This window comes from Syngnathus leptorhynchus, chromosome 14 (genome assembly GCF_054491065.1).
Source record: "Syngnathus leptorhynchus isolate UIUO chromosome 14, UIUO_Slep, whole genome shotgun sequence".
Classification (NCBI taxonomy): Eukaryota; Metazoa; Chordata; class Actinopteri; order Syngnathiformes; family Syngnathidae; genus Syngnathus; species Syngnathus leptorhynchus.
Window position 1 is genome coordinate 10,981,768 of NC_141208.1, and position 23,233 is coordinate 11,005,000.

The 23,233-nt window shown below is 47.6% G+C and overlaps 1 protein-coding gene and 1 long non-coding RNA gene across 7 annotated transcripts in view; one reads left to right on the forward strand and one right to left on the reverse strand.

Moving 5' to 3' along the window:
- Nucleotides 1–11,522: 11,522 nt before the first annotated feature.
- Nucleotides 11,523–17,276, reverse strand: LOC147046658 (uncharacterized). 5 transcript variants are annotated; one of them, XR_015068249.1, is made up of 9 exons: nt 17,098–17,276; nt 16,490–16,669; nt 16,291–16,388; nt 16,101–16,154; nt 15,843–16,018; nt 15,698–15,729; nt 15,281–15,548; nt 14,557–14,957; nt 11,523–14,367 (listed from the first exon to the last, which is right to left on the reverse strand). It is a non-coding gene; the product is annotated as an uncharacterized LOC147046658 (long non-coding RNA). The 5 variants fall into 5 exon arrangements; XR_015068247.1 differs by lacking the exon at nt 15,843–16,018 and having other exon boundaries at nt 14,557–14,764; nt 14,839–14,957; nt 15,698–15,822; nt 16,068–16,154; XR_015068246.1 differs by lacking the exon at nt 15,843–16,018 and having other exon boundaries at nt 14,664–14,957; nt 15,698–15,822; nt 16,068–16,154.
- A 220-nt stretch (nt 17,277–17,496) lies between these two features.
- LOC147046659 (uncharacterized) overlaps nt 17,497–23,233 on the forward strand; it is a 16,348-nt gene continuing 10,611 nt past the window's right edge. Inside the window, exons 1-2 of one of the 2 annotated variants that reach the window (XR_015068230.1) lie at nt 17,497–17,617; nt 17,840–17,921. The gene's annotated coding sequence lies outside the window, so the exon portion shown is untranslated. The remainder of the gene's footprint in view (nt 17,618–17,839; nt 17,922–23,233) is intronic. The other variant, XM_085930626.1, reaches the window with a different exon arrangement.

Consider the following 23,233-nt stretch of genomic DNA (forward strand, 5'->3'; position numbering starts at 1 on the left):
TGACAGCTGGGATATGCTCCAGCATGCCTCCGTGACCATTGTGAGGATAAGCGGTACTGATGGATGGATGGATGGATGGATGGATGGATGGATATTTAAGTGCATTGTACATTTAAAAAAAAAACTGATTACAGTGATTGTACAATGTTTTAAAACATTTAGTCAACAGTTTTGTGGAACCTAAAAACACTGCCCTGGACGTTAAACACATCTAAATTTAGAAATCAACGAATTTAAAATCCATTTTCCACACACTTGAAATTTCAAGTGGCAGCTGTTTTAAACAGACATTTGATTAAGTACATATGGCCCCTTCTCTGTTAATGCATAACATGTAAAAAAAAAACACACACATAGATAACATATGTGCCATGCATAAGACAATATTTCACTTAACAATACTCTTCTCTTGTAAATCTGTTTCTAACTTTCACAGCAATTACCAGTGAAAATATTCACATTTGTTTATTTTAGAGTGCAACATTCAAAGCAGCATTCCATAAAATTCAGTCTTACTCAGTACTTCTCCCTGAACCTTGGCATTTTATAGCCTGCACAACAAATCAGGTATCATATCCTGGGTAGTAGCCAATTTCAGAATCTCATTTAAGTGCTTATGTGTGAGCTTTGAGCGTAGCTTTGTTCATTTACTGTTCATTAGTGAGAAAATTTGCTCACAAAGGTAGGTCGTCCCAGACACGGACAACATTTTTGCAGCCAGTGCTGTCAATTTAGGATAGCATGGTAGGAGATACTTATAAAATGTGTCCAAGCCCACAGAGGCAAATTTATCCTTTAATTCTACATCACACTACAAATCAATGATTTCAAGTTGCATGTCAACAAGCACATCAGAAGCTCTGACTGTGAATGGTGAGCAAAAAACTGCGAATTCTGTCTCAAGTCCGCTAAAGACCTGAAATTGTTTCTCAAACTCCCTCAGCAACCTCGAAATCTTGTCTTTGTACGGTTTCACATCAGGATTACGCTTTCTGCGCACATATCTCTGAGACAGGGAAAATGAGCAGGGTCTCCACTAACGTGAGTTTGATCTTGAATGCACGTATGCTGTCATAATACTGTGTTCCAATTTTTTGGCGTCTCTTAAAAATTCTGTTCAGATTATTCAACCATAAATGCAAGGTCCTGCAGCCAAAGTGGGCCTCATTCACAAAATTTTCCTTTGACTTCTTCAAAGACAATAACAACTCAATACACAACTGCTGGTCACCAGTACCATGGTCAAGATAGGTGTAATTACACCCTTAACTATTATAAATCCAGCTTGCACAGTACCGTCATTTTCGGACTATTAGTCGCTCTGGAGTATAAATCGCACCACCCATAAAATGCACAATAACGTAATGAACTATAAACTATTCAAGTACAATATTGCGAATCTCAGTCTTCTGGATGTCACAAATCAACAGCCACGTTTAACTCCCATGTTACTATCCTGCGAGCAAGCTAGATAGCTTGGCCAAGTTTGAGAACCAGTTAGCGTGCTCGAACCTCATAGCTGGTTGAAGCGCTGGTCTTGGAAAGCAGGATCGAGTCCTGATTTTGATTCTCCTTTATGTACAAGTTTGAATGTGACAACAGCCAGGAATAGCCATGATAAATGAGCAACAGGACCAGGTGTGGCGGCTCGGTGACGCAGTGGGAAGCACGTCCGCCTCACAGTTAGGAGGGTGCGGATTCGATTCCACCTCCGGCCCTCCCTGTGTGGAGTTTGCATGTTCTCCCCGAGCCCGCGTGGGTTTTCTCCGGGCACTCCGGTTTCCTCCCACATCCCAAAAACATGCTTGATAGGCCGATTGAGCACTCCAAATTGTCCCTAGGTGAGAGTGCGAGTGCGAATGGTTGTTCGTCTTTGTGTAACCTGCGATTGGTTGGCAACCACTTCAGGGTGTCCCCCGCCTACTGTCCGTTGACAACTTGGATCGGCTCCAGCACGCCCGCGACCCCCGTGGGGACTAAGCGGTTCAGAAAATGGATGGATGAAGGTCCCTTCATCAAAAAAGAGGAGGCGGAGCCAGAGCAACTTTGATAAAAGAGGAGGGGAAAGAGAAGGAAAAAGGATATCTACAGTATGTCCTCAACTTGTCTCTCATTTAAAATTATAGATGAGGGTCAACACGAGGTGAGCAAAGGGCCTGCAAGAAGCATCTCTCGTCAACACATGACAACAGAAGATAATGGAGCCCACCGTGGAGGATTGAAAGCAGACAACCTCTTAGCTCCAACATCAGATTGTGATGACATGTTGTCACATGCCTCTGACACTACAGATGATGAGTCAGAAGCTGATATTTTATACCACTCTGAAAGCAAACACTGGAAATGTTCTCAGTGTTGGAAAATGTTTGTTCATAAGAGGAGTTTGAAACTACACCTAAGAATACACACGAGGGAATTTTTTTTCCAAAGGTAAAAACACACACAAGAACCCACACTGGTGAAAAACCTTTTTCCTGCTCAGTTTGTGGCCAAAAATTCTTTCAGAAGGGTGACTTAAAAACATACACAAGAACCCACACTGGTGAAAAACCTTTTTCCTGCTCAGTTTGTGGCCAAACATTCTTTCAGAAGGGTGACTTAAAAACACACACAAGAACCCACATCGGTGAGATATCTTTTTCCTGATCACTTTGTGGCCAAAGATTTTCTCAGAAGATAAACTTAAAAATACATGCACGAACACACAGAAGTGAAAAATATTTTTCCTGCTCAGTTTGTGGCCAAAGCTTCTCTCGGAACAGTCACCTAAAAATAATCACAAGAACACACACAGGTGAGAAACCTTTTTCCTGCCCAGTTCCTGGCCCAAGATTCTCTCAGAAGGGTGACTTAAAAACACACACAAATACCCACATCCGTGAGAAACCTATTTCCTGCTTAGTTTGTGGCCAAAGATTCTCTCAGATGGGACAGGTGAGTAACCGTTTTCCTGCTCAGTTTGTTGCCAAAGATTCTCTCAGAAGATAAATTTAAAAACACATGCAAGAACACACACAGGTGAAAAATATTCTTCCTACTCAGCTTGTGGCCAAAGATTCTCAGGGAAAGGAAGCTTATAAAGACACACAAGAACCCACACTGGTGAGAACCCTTTTTCCTGCTCTGTTTGTGGCCAAAGATTCTCTCAGAAGGTAAACTTAAAAACACATGCAAGAACACACACAGGTGAGAACCCTTTTTCTTATTCAGTTTGTGGCCAAAAATTCTCAGAGAAGGGAACATTAAAAACACACACAAGAACCCACACTGATGAGAAAAACCTTTTTCCTGCTCAGTTTGTGGTCAAAGATTATCAGAGAATGGATAGTTCAAAACACATATAAGAACACACACAGGTTAGAAACCTTTTTCCTGTTTAGTTTGTGGCCAAATATTCTCTCAGAAGGTAAACTTAAAATCAAATGTAAGAACGTACACAGGTGAAAAACCTTTCTCCTGCTCACTTTGTGGCCAAAGATTCTCTCTGAAGAGAAACTTCAAAATCCACTATTTGTCGGACCCCACGAGCGGTTTCCAAATATGCAAGGCCTGGAAGTGGCTTTTGTTTTTCTTTTTTTTTTTTGGTATGGCGCCGCTGTGAGTGGCAGCCTCCCAGCAGTGTTCTCTCTTTTCCACTTTATTTCCTACTTTTCTCCTTTTTCTTTCTTCCTATTTGTCCATCGGCCGCACCTCGACATGTGCAGATCGTTTTGGATATTTTTTCCCCCCGGCTGTGCACATCGGTCGCAACCGGCGTGACTCTCCGACGGCCATCCTGCTCATCAGGCCGGTGGTGACTGGGTCCCTCGCCTTGGCCTCGCAGCCGCGACCCCTATGGGAGGTCCGCTCCCTCGTGCTCGTCGGAACCAACGACCTTAGCCGTGCCAGCCCCATGGTGACCATCTGCACGTGCCTCGACTGGGTGCCCAGGACGCTGCTCACGTTTGCCTGTTTTGTGATGTTTTACCGATTCACGGCCACGGTCCATTGGGCGCCGTTGAACTTGACTGCCCTTACACCTGTTTATGGACCCCGTGGAGGCTATTTTGTGAGTTTCGGGGTGTTCTTTGGTATTGAGGGGGGCTGGTCGGCTGCTGTTACGTTCTTCCTTTGTCTTGTTGCTTTGTTTTGATGGCTTTTAACTTTCACACTTACTGGCTTTCTTTGTGGCGTCGTTGTGTGGCAGTCTTATAGGAGCCTATTGAGTTGCGCTCATGTCATCTGAGTGTCTTTTATATACCCGCTCTGTGGTATGAATACTGCAGGGGCCTGAATTTCCCCACCCCCTGGGATCTATAAATTTTCAATCAATCATCTGACTTGGCCCACAATAGCTCCTACAAGATGTCTTGGCGCTGGGCGGACGCCAGAGCTCTGCAGAGCCGTGGGCACTTAGAAAATATTCGCCAAGTTGGCGTTGACCTCCAGGGGGAGAGGCTGATTTTGCGTCATTTGAGGCCGGCTGCAGAACCGGCGCGGGTCGGACGCACAAGCCCGGCAGAGCCGTAGGCACTTTGAAAATATTCGCCAAGTTGGAGGGGACTTCCAGGCGGAGACCGGCATTTTTCGTCATCCGGGTTTGACCCGGGAACCGGCGCTGGTCGGACGCCTTAGCCACGCAGAGCCGGTGGCACTTAGAAAATATTCGCCAAGTTGGTGGGGACTTCCAGACAAAGACCGACATTTTTCGTCATCCGGGTTCGGCCCGGGAACGGCGTTGGACGGACGCCGTAGCCACGCAGAGCCGGTGGCACTTAGAAATTATTCGCCAAGTTGGTGGGGACTTCCAGGCGGAGACCGGCATTTTTCGTCATTCGGGGCCGACCCGAGAACCGGCGCTGGTCGGACGCCGTAGCCACGCAGAGCCGGTGGCACTTAGAAAATATTCGTTTGTCATGACCTCCGGGCGGAGACCGGCATTTTTCGTCATTCGAGGCCGACGGGGGAACCAGCGCGGAGCGGACACTTTAGCTCGGAAGAGCCGGTGGCACTTAGAAAAAATTCTGTGTCTCGTGAGCTCCAGGGGGGACAGGCTGGTTTTATTCATCCGTAGCCGACATGGGAATCAGCGCGGAGCGGATTGGTGTTGCGCTGGCATTACCCTAAGGGGTCCCCCCCATACTCGTTTTGATGGTGTTTTGGAAAATGGGGGGAAAGTCGATGAGTACACTGACTAGTGGGACCAAATCAATGTACTCTGGCGCACCTGAAGACCAAAAAGAGTACTGCAGCTTAGCCCGGGTACCCAGCGCCTGGTACCTAAAATTTATGCTCTGCTGGTACGTAAACGCAGCTGCCCCGGTACCTAAACGCATCACCCTGGTACCTAAACGCATCACCCTGGTACCTAAACGCTTTCCCCTGGTACCTAAACGCATCACCCTAGTACCTAAACGCAACAGCCTGGTACCTAAACGCTTTCCCCTGGTACCTAAACGCTCCCCGGGTACCTGAACGCATCTCCCTGGTACCTAAATGCATCACCCTGGTACCTAAACGCATCACCCATGGAAGTAGAGAGGCCGATTTTCGGCAATATCAAGCTGACTTAGGCTTCCAGGACCTCGGCTAAGCATTTTTACCGGGCCATGGATGAATTTTTGGACTTCCAGCTGGAAGTATAGAGGCCGAATTTCGGCAATATCAAGCCGACTTAGGCTTCCAGAACCTCGGCCAAGCATTTTTACCGGGCCATGGATGATTTATTGGACTTCCAGCTGGAGCTGAGGAGCGGCTTTTTGGGCAAGATCACGCCGAACCGGGCTTTCAGAACCTCGGCCAAGCACTTTTACCGGGCCATGGATGATTTATTGGACTTCCAGCTGGAGCTGAGGATCGGCTTTCTGGGCAAGATCACGCCAAACCAGGCTTCCAGAACCTCGGCCAAGCACTTTTACCGGGCCATGGATGATTTATTGGACTTCCAGCTGGAGCTGAGGAGCGGCTTTTTGGGCAAGATCACGCCGAACCGGGCTTCCAGAACCTCGGCCAAGCACTTTTACCGGGCCATGGATGATTTATTGGACTTCCAGCTGGAGCTGAGGAGCGGCTTTTTGGGCAAGATCACGCCGAACCGGGCTTCCAGAACCTCGGCTAAGCACTTTTACCGGGCCCTGGTTCTTTTTTTGGACTTCCAGCTGGAGCTGAGGAGCGGCCTTTTGGGCAAGATCACGCCGAACCGGGCTTCCAGAACCACGGCTAAGTATTTTTACCGGGCCATGGATGATTTATTGGACTTCCAGCTGGAGCTGAGGAGCGGCTTTTTGGGCAAGATCACGCCGAACCGGGCTTCCAGAACCTCGGCCAAGCACTTTTACCGGGCCATGGATGATTTATTGGACTTCCAGCTGGAGCTGAGGAGCGGGTTTTTGGGCAAGATCACGCCGAACTGGGCTTCCAGAACCTCGGCTAAGCATTTTTACCGGGCCATGGATAATTTTTCGAACTTCCAGCTGGAGCTGAGGAGCGGCTTTTTGGCCAAGATCACGCCGAACCGGGCTTCCAGAACCTCGGCCAAGCACTTTTACCGGGCCATGGATGATTTATTGGACTTCCAGCCGGAGCTGAGGAGCGGCTTTTTGGGCAAGATCACGCCGAACCAGGCTTCCAGAACCTTGGCCAAGCACTTTTACCGGGCCCTGGTCCACCCCTGCAAGCGCATTTCAAACCTTGGCATTAATTTCCACCTAAAAGACAGTCAGATTTTTTTCTACCACTCGGGGGGCCTTTTTGCACCCAGAACACCGGCACCGCTTCCCTCTAGCGGACAATCGGCGGTAGGTGAAATGTGCACTCGGACGCCTCTTTTCTTTTCCTTCCAATGAAACTTTGTCAACATTCTGCGAGCCGTTGTCTTCCAGAACCTCGGCCAAGCAGGTGGAGGATTTTTTTCCACTTCCAGCTGGAGGTGAGGAGGGACTTTTTGGGCAAGATCACGCCGACTTAGGCTTCCACAACGAGTGCCAAGCAAGGATGGATGGATGGATGAGAGGAAGAAAGAGCCACCTCCGTGGCTGGAAGTGTGGAAGTGCCAGCATGCTCCGTGGCTGGAAGTGTGCAAGTTCCAGCCACCTCCATAGCTGGAAGTGTGGAAGTGCCAGCATGCTCCGTGGCTGGAAGTGTGGAAGTGCCAGCATGCTCCGTGGCTGGAAGTGTGCAAGTGCCAGCCACCTCCATGGCTGGAAGTGTGGAAGTGCCACCTCCGTGGCTGGAAGTGCCACCTCCGTGGCTGGAAGTGCCACCTCCGTGGCTGGAAGTGCCACCTCCGTGGCTGGAAGTGCCACCTCCGTGGCTGGAAGTGCCACCTCCGTGGCTGGAAGTGCCACCTCCGTGGCTGGAGCTATGGAAGTACCAGCCACCTCCGTGGCTGGAGCTATGGAAGTATGGAAGTGCCACCTCCGTGGCTGGAAGTATGGAAGTGCAGCCACCTCCGTGGCTGGAGCTATGGAAGTATGGAAGTGCCACCTCCGTGGCTGGAAGTATGGAAGTGCCAGCCACCTCCGTGGCTGGAAGTGTGGAAGTGCCACCTCTGCAGGCATGCTGCTCAACCACGCCGGCCCAGAGTTCCAGCCGCTCGGCTTCATTCTCTCACAAGCCCTGCCTGGAGGTCCCCAGGCCACCCCTGGTACCTCAACTACCGAGGCCAGCCGCTCGACCACGCTGGCGCAGAGTTCCAGGCGCTCGCATGCGCTCGGATCATCTTCCGCCGACGCAGCCAGCGGTAACGGGGAAATGTCGCCGCCTTGCAGACACGCCGTTGTAAATGAATGGGCTTTCGCACTTAGTGCAATTTTCGCCAGCGCCGTGGCTGCAAGTATGGAAGTATGGAAATACCGGCCAGCCACCTCCGTGGCTGGAGCTATGGAGGTATGGAGATACCAGCCAGCCACCTCCGTGGCTGGAGCTATGGAGCTATGGAAGTATGGAAGATCCAGCCACCTCCGTGGCTGGAGCTATGGAAGTATGGAGGTATGGAGGTACCAGCCAGCCAGCTCCGTGGCTGGAGCTATGGAAGTATGGAAGATCCAGCCACCTCCGTGGCTGGAGCTATGGAGGTATGGAGGTACCAGCCAGCCACCTCCGTGGCCGGAGCTATGGAGCTATGGAAGATCCAGCCACCTCCGTGGCTGGAGCTATGGAAGTATGGAGGTACCAGCCAGCCACCTCCGTGGCTGGAGCTATGGAGCTATGGAAGTATGGAAGATCCAGCCACCTCCGTGGCTGGAGCTATGGAAGTGTGGAGGTACCAGCCAGCCACCTCCGTGGCTGGAGCTATGGAAGAGCCACCTCCGTGGCTGGAAGTGTGGAAGAGCCACCTCCGTGGCTGGAAGTGTGGAAGTGCCACCTCCGTGGCTGGAGCTATGGAAGTATGGAAGAGCCACCTCCGTGGCTGGAGCTATGGAAGTGTGGAAGTGCCACCTCCGTGGCTGGAGCTATGGAAGTCTGGATGTGCAGCCACCTCCGTGACTGGTGGTATGGAAGTGCCACCTCCGTGGCTGGAGCTATGGAAGTATGGAAGTGCCACCTCCGTGGCCGGAGCTATGGAAGTGCCACCTCCGTTGCTGGAGCCATGGAAGTCTGGAAGTGCCACCACTGTGGCTGGAAGATCCACCCAAAGTGCCGAGGCCAGCCGCTCAACCAAGCCGGAAAAGAGTTCCAGCCGCTCGGATGCGCTCTGTCAATCTCCCGCCGCGCAGCCACCGGTAACGGGGAAATGTCGCTGCCTTGCGGACACGCCGTTGTAAATGAATGGGCTTTCGCACTTAGTGCAATTTTCGAAAGCTCCGTGGCTGGAAGTATGGAAGTACCGGCCAGCCACATCCGTGGCTGGAAGTATGGAGGTATGGAAGTACCGGCCAGCCACCTCCGTGGCTGGAGCTATGGAAGTATGGAGGTATGGAGGAACCAGCCAGCCACCTCGTTTGTGCTGGTTTGTGCAGCAAAAAGTTTCGTTTGTGCTGCTCCGGTTTCGTAGATATTAGACATTTATTTTATAGCGATGACGTCACCCAGCCCCCCCATTTTCTCCAAATGGACCCTGGTTTGTGCAGCAAACATTTTCGTTTGTGCTGCTTGTTTTTTTTTTTGTTATTACACATTTAATTTATAGCGATGACGTCACCGTATTTCGTCGCGAATGTCAACAATGTCAATCTCCTGGACTGCTCCTGATGCAAGACGATTGGACCCAGATTGTTACAGTTGTTTGTTTGCGCTCAGTGAATAATTCAATTTGCCATTTATTTAATATTTATTTATTTTCGAGAGATGTCAAATCTTTGCTCCATAGATCGTTGATTAACCATTTGTTTGTGCCATTGCAAATTTTCATTATTAAAATTATGCATCTTCGTTAACCCCCTGTCATGTATTTTATTCTAACAATTTTTCACTTGACATCCTGATAACTCCTCAATTCTTACACATGTATTATCCAATTAATTACCATGCAAAGTGACCTCTGCAGGCCGGTAAGACATATCGCAACAGGGTGGCGAAAAACAAAGACGTACAACTTTTTCAAGCGAAGATTTAATAACAGTGAGTGACAGAAAGTGTTTTTTTCTGGGAAGTGACGATCGACCATCAACCAATGTAAGTAAAATGTGTAAAGAAAAACCGAGTTCATACAATATAGAATTAAAAGCACCGCAGGTAGTCTGAATGGCTAATTAGCTAACATTATCTTATTAGACGCGTGTAATTTGCACAGACCAAGAAAACTAAATTTCTAAAGAAAGCATGCTTGATACATTTTGATGTCAAAATTAATTTCCCTTTATATCATTTTTCCATCCATGCATAGCAATTATAATTAACGCGCATGTGTAATTTTAATTATTCAAGCAATGAATCCTGATTATATTTATTTGTCCTTCAACTAGATGCCAAAACAACCAGCAGTAGACAATGATTTAATTGTTACAGTTCTCTGCTCATCAAAAGAGGCCATATTTGAAAATGCCAACATAGCGACTCCAAGCGCTACTGTGTGGACAGATCTGAGTGACCAGTTGGAAAAGAAGATGTCTGCAAAGGCTCTGTACACCTTTGTAAAAACAAACCGACACAATATCTGGTCAGCTCTGGGATTCAGTCATGATGAACCTGATCCTGAAACTAGCAGTGAAGCAAGCTCGGGAATCAGGTCCTGAACTGCCATTTCAGCTTCATATTCCTTTTGACAAGTGGATGGAATTTATTCCGAAAAAGGCTGAATACAAAGATAAGAACCGTCGAACCCAAAAAAGAAACTATACCATTTTCAAGCCTGGCACCTGGACCCACATTGTTAGGGTTGAATAAATTAGGTTGATCGTATTATGTTGGAATGTAATCAGTGGTGATTGACCTAGATTAGGGTGATCATATTATGTTGGAATGTAATCAGTGGTGATTGACCTAAGCTTGTCCTGTCTTAACAAAGGAGTAGAACAAAGTGCTAAGCCTTTGCACTGATTGACCAATTGTAGAAGACGCAATCAAAGTTGTTTTGTCTACTCAACATCGTAAAACATCCCCCGCTATGATGTGATCAGAGGCCAGGTGTTTCAACCCCCACCTTGGCCACCACACATGTAAATTGTCACCCCCACCCTTCTTTTCTCAATAAATACTCTCTTGCATGGGTGCAGCGGCAGACTTTGTTCGGACAGTGCTGTGTCAACAGCAACGAACAATTTCTCCACTTGCAGAAGAAATTCTCCACGTGCAAGTGTTCAAAGGGCATACTGTCTCCTGTGTTGTTCTTGCACAGTAAGTTAGAGTCGGAACATCTCTAACATTTTGGTGCCGTGACCCGGATCCAACATACCCGCTGCTGATCGACGGAGGACGACGTGCTGCATTGTCGACAAGCCAGCGTCCATTGGGAGGACCTGGTAAAGAAAAGACCTGGCAAGTAAATTCTTCGCTGGGCCAGCATCTAAGGTCTGCCTTCGTCGAACAGCAGTGGATTGACGGAATCCGAACGTGCAACGAACCAGGGGACAAGTAAGTTAAAGCCCTAAGTGTAAACGCGTAAAGGTGCACAAGATATACGGCTTTGGTTTGTCCGAGCTATGAGATACGCGTAAAAAATTAATGGTGCACAAGATATACGGCTTTTGGTTTGTCCGAGCTATGAAGTTTACGGTTTGGGTTAGAGTCCCAGTGGAAGGAACGTGCTAAGGAACACAGAGCTTCTTTTTTGTGATTCAAAGAAGAGCGTAGATTTTTCTTTGTACGTTTTTCCGAGCCAAAGAACAGCTTGGGTTAGAGTCCCAGTGGAAGGAACAGGTTTAAAAAAAAAAAAAGACAGAGCTTCTTTTTCTTAATTGAAGAAGGGCGTAGATTCTTTTTTTTGCCTGTTTTTCCGAGCTGTTTGCATGAAAGTTGTGTGGTTGAGAGTGTGACTGGTAGGATAATTTGACCAAGAGGCAATTGTTGTTGAACGGTCAGTTTAATCCTGCATTGAGTATCCGAAAAAAAAAAAAAAAAAAAAAAAATGGGAAATAAAAACTATAAATCTCTAGCCCTTGAAGGTGATGAGAAGTCTATCCCATTAACATTTGAAAAAGATTTTAGGGTGCATAATGGCATCCCATCCAATGATGCAGCTGAGAGTGCTTATCAGCAACAGCTAAAATATGCGCTCCCCAATGGTTCCCCACCTGAATTAGACAACAGGGTGCGGAAACACTTGGTGGAAACACACACTGCTTGTGTTACAACAACCATGCAGTGGGCCAGAGACGCTGACAAAGTGATCAAGAAAGGCAAAAGGTCCGATGTATTTCATCTAGATGATGATGATAATCATGTAGATGAAGATGCAACAGTCTTCTTCCAAAGTTCCCAATGGGGCAGAGGAAGAGGTCAATGTCAGCAAGGTCGCAGGCCCCCATATGGTTCAAAACCCCCACCAGATTCTGACAAGTGTTGGAACTGTGGGAAACGAGGACACCTTGCAAGAGTGTGTCGTTATGCAAAACGAGACCAATCAAATTCTGACAACTGTTGGAACTGTGGGAAACGAGGACACCTTGCAAGAGTGTGTCGTTATGCAAAACGAGACCAATCAAATTCTGACAACTGTTCAAAATGTGGAAAACGAGGACACTTTGCAGAGAGTGTCGTCATGCAAAACAAGACCATGCAAAACAAGACCAATCAAAGAGTGGAGTGAGGGGCAAAGGAAAAGCCAGATTTTCAGTAAAACGGGCTTCCTCCTCTTTGACCTCTCATGCTCCTACTTTTGGTTTAAAAACATTTTCTTTTTTTTAGGTTATTAGAACTCCTGTACATACGATAAAATTATGAAAATGCTGATTGTATGCCCGGCAAATGACAAGGGGTGAAATTATGTCTGCACACTGAAGTTAAAATTTGCAAATCAAGTGGTAAAGTAATACAACTTGTTTCTAAAAGATAAATAGAAAAATTAGAGAGTGCTGTCCTCGCGTGCGTGGGTGGGACCAGCTTCATGATCGACCGCAAGAACTGACCAGCTTGCGACAAATCATTGTTGCCAGGTCCCCTCCCCTCGCACCGAGAGCTGTGCACGTGTGAGCATATTTGTTCAACTGATAAAATTGGCTAAACCTGTGATCAGCTTTTCTGGACAAATCTCAATGCAACTGTTAAAGGACGAACGTTGCCGCAAGTGGCCTACACAGAGAGACCGGCTGAAGTGAACTATACATGTTACATCCAAGGAAACAAGACCCACAAATGCATCAACGACGACTGCTCTCCAGGAGGACACTGGATGGGAGCTTTGGATGTCACTGCTAAGTGTCAGGATGAGAGAGCCATTTCAAGTGGTTGTCCGATGCTGCCCGCCAACTGGACAAGTGTCTGCACCAGTGTGGGTAACAGACCACACCTACAGGATACAACATCATCAGCTGACGACAGCACGCAACTCTTCTGCACGTCCAACTCTTCTGCACGTCGACGCAGGACCGTTGTGACCTTTGACTCTCATGATCCTGTCTGGGGATGGTTCTGGACTTGATGACTGCAACACGACGGTTCCAGCAAGAAAGCAGATCCACCATCACCAGCGTCCCCGCCCCCAATTCAAATAGAGGCAGAATAATCCTCTTCCCCCTTGGTGGCCAGGTAGTCTACCCTGGCCACTGAAGACGACAACCACACGGCAGACACTTCCAGGTTCTCCCCCGACGAAGCAGTGCTGCAGAGGGGGTGAGAATTGTGCTCACCCTCCAACAGTGGGCGTGCCAGGCCCCCGACGGCTGAACAATCACGAGCAATTTTTGTCTTGACTGTTGTTATTGGTAACATTCTGGTCGCCTAAGGCAGAGGGACCGTGTGAGACTTTTCCTGCATTATAACATCTTGCCGCAGGTTTTTCACTCACACACTAAAATTGATCTACGTAGATTGCAATGATACGCTGTTTCTGTGTTTTTGTTGTTTTGTTTTTTTTTGTTTTGTTTTTTAAATTGTTTTTCTTGACAACATCATATGATAAACAGGAGGGATATGTTAGGGTTGAATAAATTAGGTTGATCGTATTATGTTGGAATGTAATCAGTGGTGATTGACCTAGATTAGGGTGATCATATTATGTTGGAATGTAATCAGTGGTGATTGACCTAAGCTTGTCCTGTCTTAACAAAGGAGTAGAACAAAGTGCTAAGCCTTTGCACTGATTGACCAATTGTAGAAGACGCAATCAAAGTTGTTTTGTCTACTCAACACCGTAAAACATCCCCCGCTATGATGTGATCAGAGGCCAGGTGTTTCAACCCCCACCTTGGCCACCACACATGTAAATTGTCACCCCCACCCTTCTTTTCTCAATAAATACTCTCTTGCATGGGTGCAGCGGCAGACTTTGTTCGGACAGTGCTGTGTCAACAGCAACGAACAATTTCTCCACTTGCAGAAGAAATTCTCCACGTGCAAGTGTTCAAAGGGCATACTGTCTCCTGTGTTGTTCTTGCACAGTAAGTTAGAGTCGGAACATCTCTAACACACATCATAAATGAACACATCTGGAAAACAGTCAAAATTCCTTGCACATTTGTTTTTAAAAGAGCCAAGGTCTATCCATCGGTCTCAAATAATTATATTGAAATCAGAGGATACTGCAAGGAGTGTCATGGCCTTCTCAACATTAATTGTGGCGGAGAGCCAGAAATTAACAGCCCAATAATATTGAACTGTTTCATTAAGAACCGTGATGACTCCCTTCACACTGGTAGCTCAAAGCGGTTTCTATCTGGACAGTTGCGTGAGCAGGTAGCCAAGGAATTTTGTGAGGGCAGGATGGAACCACATGTATGGCGAGCATCACAGGCAAATAAACTGATGGACTTCGGAGACTCTGAGCCAAGCCACCTGCCAAATTTGGCCACCCTGCGCAAGGCAAAGCAAGAGAAAAATGATTTGGCATTAGGTGACAAAAATCCAATTTTCTCATTGCAGATATTGAAATACAGTTCACCTCACAGTGACAGCATCAAAGACCTTGGACTTGACAAGTTTTTCTGTCACTATTGGAGTCAAACACAAATGCATGTGTACAAGAGCTTAAAGAAATCTCACCCAATATTATGTGTTGATGCAACTGGCTCAATAGTTAAAAAACTGATGAGACCGAATGGCACGTCTGGCCATATCTTCCTGTATCAGGGTGTTATGACAGGGCATACCAGTTCCAGTGTCCCAGTTGTGCAGATGCTGTCAGAGAAGCATGATGTTAATGCTATCACACAGTGGCTGAAGGAATGGATCCATGCAGGTGCATCTGTTCCTAAAGAAGCAGTGAGTGACTTTTCTCTGGCGATTCTTGGAGCTCTCGTCAAAGCTTTTACCCCTCATCCTGACCTGAAGAGCTACATCAATGAGTGCTTTAACATTTCATGTGGGAATCAACCTGGACATCTAGCCCCATGTTTTGTCAGGGTAGATGTAGCACACTGTATTAAGATGATCTGCCGATGGGACTGCCTGAAAAACAAAATACCTCGTGTTAAGGATTTCTTTGTCAGGTCAATAGCACAGCTTCTTAAGTCACAATGTTTGCAACATGCAAAAGAACTTCTTCGTACTATCACCATTGTGGCATTGAGTGAGACAGAGGGTAATGACAATTCTGGAGCCCCTATCCCATCAGAAAAGTCCAAGAAATACTTGAGAGCGCAAATTGCAGAAGAATTTGTCGAGAATGAGGACGTTGAGGGACAAGAACCAGGTGATGCATTAAATCAGCACATCCAGACTTATGTCCGACAGTGGGTGACAGAAATATGTGAGGAGAGCAGGTCACTTGCCATGGCTGATGGGGATCGGGACAACATCCACTTCCTCCCTGAGATCATTCCCCACATAACAAGACTTGGAAGTTACTTGCCACTCTGGACAGCAATAATGGTCCCTCTCTTTAAAAGCACCAGCATCACTGCAAGTTCCGCGGCTGTTGAAGCAGAGTTCAAAAACATAAAAAAAGGCCTTTTCAAGCATGAAAGCCTACCCATTCGTGTGGACCGGTTTGTTGCTCGTCATCTTTCCTTCATTGAGGGAAACATGCGGATTTGCTGTGCAAAACAAAAAAGTGAAAAAGATGCGTGTGATGCCACGACTGTCAAAGAGCCTGACAATGTCTGCACTACTTCTCAAACTGAAGTAGTAAACAAAAGGGGAAAAAAAATCTCATACTGGAGGGGAGCCAGATGCATCTACTCACAGTCTTCCAATGGATGACAATGCAGTTGAAAACTGGAGAGGTTTAGCGGTCCCACCGAAAAAAAGAAAGACAACTTCATATCTCTCTCCTTGTCCTGAATGGCTGCATATTGATACACAAGTGGGCTGGAAAAAAGTCAACGTACCATTGTTGAAAAACGGGAACCATCAACAGCCTGTTAAACTTCGCACATCAAAAGTGTCTGTCCTCAATACTTGTGCATTTGATGCTGTCTGGCAATGCTTATGTTGTTCTTTCTGTGAAAGTTCTATATTTGAAAAGACTGTTCTGAACTATGAACGTGGGAACCAATTCCTCCACCTGGTGAAAACCATCACAACACAGGGTGTGAACCCACAGGTATACTCACTGAGGGCAGAACTGCTGGGAGAAATATTCAAACCTGTCCTCCAGACCTCTGGTGCTCTCCAAATTGATGCACAATGCCACGTCTCCACTGTAATTGAGAGCGCAATGAGGAATATCCCAAGTGTTTATTTGATAAGACAATGCTCCTCACAGTACTGCAAATTAGGCCAACAAGTAATAAGGCAAGTTTCACTTGTTTGTGTAAACATTGCTGTCCTGCAGACCTGGGGCATGGCTCATCTTCAGACTGCTGCTGAAAAGGAACTCAGCCTTTCGGACTCTCTCTGCCTCAGGCCAATTGAAAATCCTTCCCAGTGTCCGTCTTCATTCAAAACACAGGACAACAGTACAGGCAAGGTTGTGTGTTCAGGTAATGTTACTCACAGCTACAAACTGGGAGAGTCTGTGTGGTTTGACACTGACCTTGGTAGCAGTTGCAAGGAAGTTACCTTACTTGAATTTCCCTCCAGTCTGGAGCTAAAAGAAAAGACTTTTACTTTGAGAGCAGTCATTGGCTTTGAACCAGGACCGACCCAGGATTCTCTTGGGCATTATGTGGCATACTGCAGGAGGACTGCATATGCCTGGGAGATCTATAATGACCTGGGAAGTGGAGTGAAAGCAGCATCAGTAAATACTAAGATCTTCCCACATGCTGTGTTCTATACAGTGCAGTGATGCATTGTTTGATTTGTTGAAAAAAAAAAGTGTTGATAAGGTTCCCTTTGAAAAATAAAGTTATTTTTTCACATTTTCAAGTTTATTTTTCTCGCTGTCATCAACTTCACATACATGTATTAATTGTTGCATTAATTAATGTTTTGGAACAGACATAGACTCACCAGGTAATTTAGGTTGCGGTGAACCTTTTTCACGTCAGATGTAATTGAAATAAATTATCATATAGGCTTATTGATAACAAGGAAATTAATCAATGAGCACGATAACACTAAAAGCACTAAAAGCAATTTCCCGCAGTGAAAGTTTTCTGTAAGCTAAAAAGAAAAAAAAAAGGCTAAGAACATATTTACCTTGTATTCGTCTTGCATCGGGAGCATTCAAAGAGATTGACATTCGCGACGACATACGGTGACATCATCGCTATAAATTAAATGTGTAATAACTAAAAAAAAAACAAGCAGCACAAACGAAAATTTTTGCTGCACAAACCAGCACAAACAAAGCACAAACGAACGGTAACCATTTTGGGTCCATTTGGAGAAAAAGGTGGGGCTGGGTGACGTCATCGCGTGACATCGAATTCGGCGTCTGCTGCCAGCCACAAATGCCCGAATTTTGACAATTTTTCCTGGTCAACGGCTGTAAATGATTGCGTTGTTTAAAAAAGAACTTTATTTAACTCTAATTTACCCTTTTAGATAATATTACGTCCCTAGTCACGTGCCGCGGAAATTACGTCACTAGGCGGAACTTCCGCCAAGATTCAAATCCGTGGGGGGGGTTACGTCGAATTCGGCGTCTGCTGCCTGCCACTAATGCCCGACATATCTTTATTTTCTGCTTATAACTGGAACGTCTAGAGCGTACACGGTAAATACGACTCATTGTGTTTAAAGAGATTTACTTTTGTGTAGTTTGACTATAGTTGTCGATTTAGCTAGCGTTCACATAGCAATAGCAATGTGTAGCTGTGTAGCTAACCCTAGCTGAAACGTAGTTGTATCTGTGAATGTTGGGTCAGGCTAAATGCCAATCTTCCAGTTTATTCCTTTACATTCCACGGTGTTTGTTGGTGGTGTTTTCCACTGTAAGAAGAATAAAAATACAAATCAGTTGGAGGCTCGCATCATTCACCAGGAGCCACAATGGTTGGACGTTGGCGAAGACTTCTCCAGTGAGTACCCCTTTCTTCCTCTATTTATGTTAAACACCTCCTATTAAAACTTCCACTGGCTGCAGACAGCCGTGTTTGATCCACCAACAGTATTGCAACTTGCAATTAACTCCTAGTGTCCTTCTCATTAATATGGAATGGTAGCAAATCCAAATTTGCCTGAGAACAAAAATAGATGAAATAAATTAAATAAGTCTTACTTGTTCCCATTAAATAAATTAAGTAGGTTGTCTTCCCATTCTTTTTCAAACAAGTAAAGCCTGCCCATTTTGTGTAGTAGTTTTTGCGTCTATACCTAGTATTTATACAAAATTAAAATTTAAATGACTTTACTCATTCATTTATTTATTCAAACGATCCAAAGTTGTGTTGTGTAATTCACAACAAGTCTCATGTCAAAATAAATTAAATAAGTATTTTTCCCACTCCTTTTCAAACAAGTAAACTCTGCCTATTTTGTGTAGTAGGTTTTCTGTTTATACCTAGTATTTATACGTCATAATTTAAATTATCATTATCAAATATTCATCCATTCAAAAGATCCAAAGTTGTGTGTACCTATGTGTAATTCAGAACATATCTCGTGTTACTCTACTCGCTCTTATCAACTTCTATCAATTTAACTAAGCGTTTAATACGTCCTCAGGTCTCATTCAAAAGATCCAAAATTGTGTGCGCTATGTGTAATTCAGAATAGATCTCGTTACTCCACTGCTCATATGACCAACTTCTATCAATTTAACTAAGCGTTTAGTACGTCCTATCAGAACTATAGTCAAGATTTGGCACCATCATGTGGTGAAATTTTGAATTGCAGCACATCCAATTTTGCCTGGGAATAAAAATAGATTAAATAAGCTAAATAAGTCTTACTTTTTCCCATTAAATAAATTAAATAGGTCTTCTTCCCACTCCTTTTCAAACAAGGTCTCATGTTACTCCACTCGCTCTTATTAACAACTTCTATCAACTTAACTAAGTGTTTAATACGTTCTATTAAGACGTATGTGAAAATGTGGCACCATCCTTTGGTTAAATCAGGATTTAGAGCAAATCCAAATTTTCCTGGGAATTAAAATAGATTAAATAAATTCAATAAATGCTCTTCCCACTCCTTTTCACATAAGTAAACTCTGCCCATTTTGTGCTGTAGGATTTCTGTATATACCTAGTATTTAACCAAAATCATTATTTAAACGACTTCATTTATTTTTTCATTCAATAGATCTAAAGTTGTGTTAGGTGTAATTCAGAATAGGCCTCTAAGTGCCACCGGCCCTGCCGAGCTTCGGCGTCCGACCAGCGCCGGTTCTGCAGCCGGCCTCGAATGACGAAAAATAACGGTCTCCGCCTGGAGGTCCCCGCCAACTCGGCGAATATTTTCTAAGTGCCACCGGCTCTGCGTGGCTATGGCGTCCGCCCAACGCCGGTTCGGCGGTCGGCCTCAAATAGCGCAAAATCAGCCTCTCTCCCAATTTTTCTAAGTTCTACTCGAGATACCAGGGCATGGGGTGCAGTACCTTTTTTGGTCTTCAGGTGCGCCAGAGTACAATAAAATGGTCCCACTAGTCAGTGTACTCATCGACTTTCCCCCCGTTTTCCAAAACACCACCAGAACGAGTATGGAGGAGATGAGGCTGGTCTCCTCTACGGCGGTGAAAACCCCGTCCTCGACAGCCCGAAGGTTTGATAGCGACCTGGAAAGCGCCGTGGCACGCGCTGGAGGTGGGCACTTCGAAAAATTGGCAAAGTGTCACTTTGGTGAAAAAGTGACTAAGTGCCACCTCTCGAAAAAATGACTGTCACCTCTCGAAAAAACCACTGTCACCTTTTGAAAAAATTACTAAGTGCCACATCTCGAAAAAATGACTAAGTGCCACATCTCGAAAAAATGACAGAGTGCCACCTCTGCGAAAAAATGACAAAGTGTCACCTGCGAATGTGGTGCCTCCAAGGAAGTGGAGGACGTCCGCCTCCTTAAACACAGGCCGAGAGCGAATGCTCCACATCCAAGGAAAGCTCGGTGGAGGACATCCGCCTCCTTAAACACAGGCCGAGAGCGAATGCTCCGCATCCAAGGAAAGCTCCGTGGAGGATGGCCGCTTCCTTAAACACAGGCCGAGAGCGAACGCTCCGCATCCAAGGAAAGCTCCGTGGAGGACGGCCGCCTCCTTAAACACAGGCCGAGAGCGAACGCTCCGCATCCAAGGAAAGCTCCGTGGAGGACGGCCGCCTCCTTAAACACAGGCCGAAAAATGACAAAGTGTCAACTGCGAATGTTATACATCCAAGGATGGAGCGTGACAACCGCCTCCTTAAACACGGGCCGAAAAATGACCAAGTGTCAACTGCGAATGGGGTGCATCCAAGGATGGAGCGTGACGGCCGCCTCCTTAAACACAGGCCGAAAAATGACCAAGTGTCAACTGCAAATGTTGTACATCCAAGGATGGAGCGTGACGGCCGCCTCCTTAAACACGGGCCGAAAAATGACCAAGTGTCAACTGCGAATGTTGTCCATCCAAGGAAGGAGCGTGAGGGCCGGCTCCTTAAACACAGGCCGAGTTTCGCCCCGGACGGGCCGTCTTCTCCCGGCGCCCGCCCGCGTACGCCCCCCATCCCCGGTCGCCCGTCTGCTCCCAGCAGGCCTCCGAGTACCCCCTCACTTAACTGACCGACTGGCACTCATGACCCGTCTTGGTAGGGCCCCCATCAACCTCGGCTTGCGGACGTCGGGCGGACGGTTCCTTCCCACTGCGGGTCGCACTCAGGCGGCGCGGCCGCCGCGCGAGCGCGCGTTCCCGGTGCGCGAAGACCTCTGCGAAGAAACGAAAGTATAGTTTGCGAATGTGGTGCATGCAAGGAAGTGGAGGACGGCCGCCTCCTTAAACACAGGCCGAAAAATGACCAAGTGTCAACTGCGAACTTTGTCCATCCAAGGATGGAGCGTAACGGCCGCCTCCTTAAACACGGGCCGAAAAATGACAGAGTGTCAACTGCGAACTTTGTCCATCAAAGGAAGGAGCGTGAGGGCCGGCTCCTTAAACACAGACCAAGTTTCGCTCTAAACACAGACCAAGTGGAGGACGGCCGCCTCCTTAAACACAGGCCGAAAAATGACCAAGTGTCAACTGCGAACTTTGTCCATCCAAGGAAGGAGGGTGAGGGCCGGCTCCTTAAACACAGACCAAGTTTCGCCCTAAACACAGACCAAGTGGAGGACGGCCGCCTTCTTAAACACAGGCCTGGAGCTCACAGCCAACTTGGCGAAAAGTTTCAATATTTTCTAAGTGCCACCGGCTCTGCGTGGCTATGACGTCCGCCCAATGCCAGTTCCCGGGTCGAACCCGGATGACGAAAACTGTCAATCTCCGCCTGGAGCTCACAGCCAACTTGGCGAATTATTTCTAAGTGCCACCGTCTCTGTGTGGCTATGGCGTCCGCCCAACGCCGGTTCCCGGGTCGAACCCGGATGACGAAAAATGTCGGTCTCCGCCTGGAGCTCACAGTCAACTTGGCGAATATTTTCTAAGTGCCACCGGCTCTGCGTGGCTACAGCGTCTGCCCAACGCCGGTTCCCGGGTCGAACCCGGATGACGAAAAATGTCGGTCTCCGCCTGGAGCTCACAGCCAACTTGGCGAAAATTTTCTAAGTGCCACCGGCTCTGCGTGGCTACGGCATCCGTCCAACGCCGGTTCCCGGGTCGAACCCGGATGACGAAAAATGTCGGTCAACACCTGGAGCTCACAGCCAACTTGGCGAATATTTTCTAAGTGCCACCAACCCGGATGACGAAAAATGTCGGTCTTCGCCTGGAAGTCCCCACCAAATTGGTGAATATTTTCTAAGTGCCACCGGCTCTGCGTGGCTATGGCGTCTGCCCAACGCTGGTTCCCAGGTCGAACCCGGATGACGAAAAATGTCGGTCTCCGCCTGGAGCTCACAGCCAATTTGGCGAATATATTTTAAGTGCCCACGGCTCTGCCGGGCTTGTGTTTCCGACCCGCGCCAGTTCTGCAGCCGGCCTTGAATGACGAAAAATGTCGGTCTCCGCCTGGAGCTCACAGCCAACTTGGCGAAAAGTTTCTAAGTGCCACCGGGTCTGCGTGGCTCCGGCGTCCGTCCAACGCCGGTTCCCGGGTCGAACCCGGATGATGAAAAATGTCGGTCTTCGCCTGGAAGTCCCCACCAACTTGGCGAATATTTTCTAAGTGCCCACGGCTCTGCCAGGCTTGTGCGTCCGACCCGCACCGGTTCTGCAGCCGGCCTCGAATGACGAAAATGAACGGTCTCCGCCTGGAGCTCACAGCCAACTTGGCGAAAAGTTTCTAAGTGCCGCCGGCTCTGCGTGGCTACGGCGTCCGTCCAACGCCGATTCCCGGGTCGAACCTGGATGATGAAAAATGTCGGTCTTCGCTTGGAAGTCCCCACCAACTTGGCGAATATTTTCTAAGTGCCCACGGCTCTGCCGGGTTTGTGCGTCCGACCCGCGCCGGTTCTGCAGCCGGCCTCGAATGACGAAAACGAACGGTGTCCGCCTGGAGTTCACAGCCAACTTGGCGAAAAGTTTCTAAGTGCCACCGGCTCTGCGTGGCTACGGCGTCTGCCCAACGCCGGTTCCCGGGTCGAACCCGGATGACGAAAAATGTCGGTCTCCGCCTGGAGCTCACAGCCAACTTGGCGAAAATTTTCTAAGTGCCCACGGCTCAGCAGGGCTTGTGCGTCCGACCCGCGCCAGTTCTGCAGCCGGCCTCGAATGACGAAAACTAACTGTCTCCGCCTGGAGGTCACAGCCAACTTGGCGAAAAGTTTCTAAGTGCCACCGGCTCTGCGTGGCTACGGCGTCTGTCCAACGCCTGGACAGCCGGCCTGTGGGCAACCGTCCCAAATGACCAAAAATAACGGTCTTCGCCTGGAAGTCCACACCAACTTGGCGAAAATTTTCTAAGTGCCCACGGCTCTGCCGGGCTTGTGCGTCCGATCCGCGCCGGTTCTGCAGCCGGCCTCAAATGACGCAAAACCAGCCTCTCCCCCTGGAGGTCAACGCCAACTTGGCGAAAATTTTCTAAGTGCCCACGGCTCTGCCGGGCTTGTGCGTCTACCCCTCGCCGGTTCTGCAGCTGGCCTCAAATGACGCAAAATCAGCCTCTCCCCCTGGTCCCCCTGATTTGGTCCCACTAGTACTCAGTACTCATCCACTTTCCCCCGTTTTCCAAAACACCATCAGAACGAGTATGGGGGGGACCCCTTAGGTATATGCCAGCGCAACACCAATCCGCTCCGCGCTGGTTCCCATGTCGGCTACGGATGA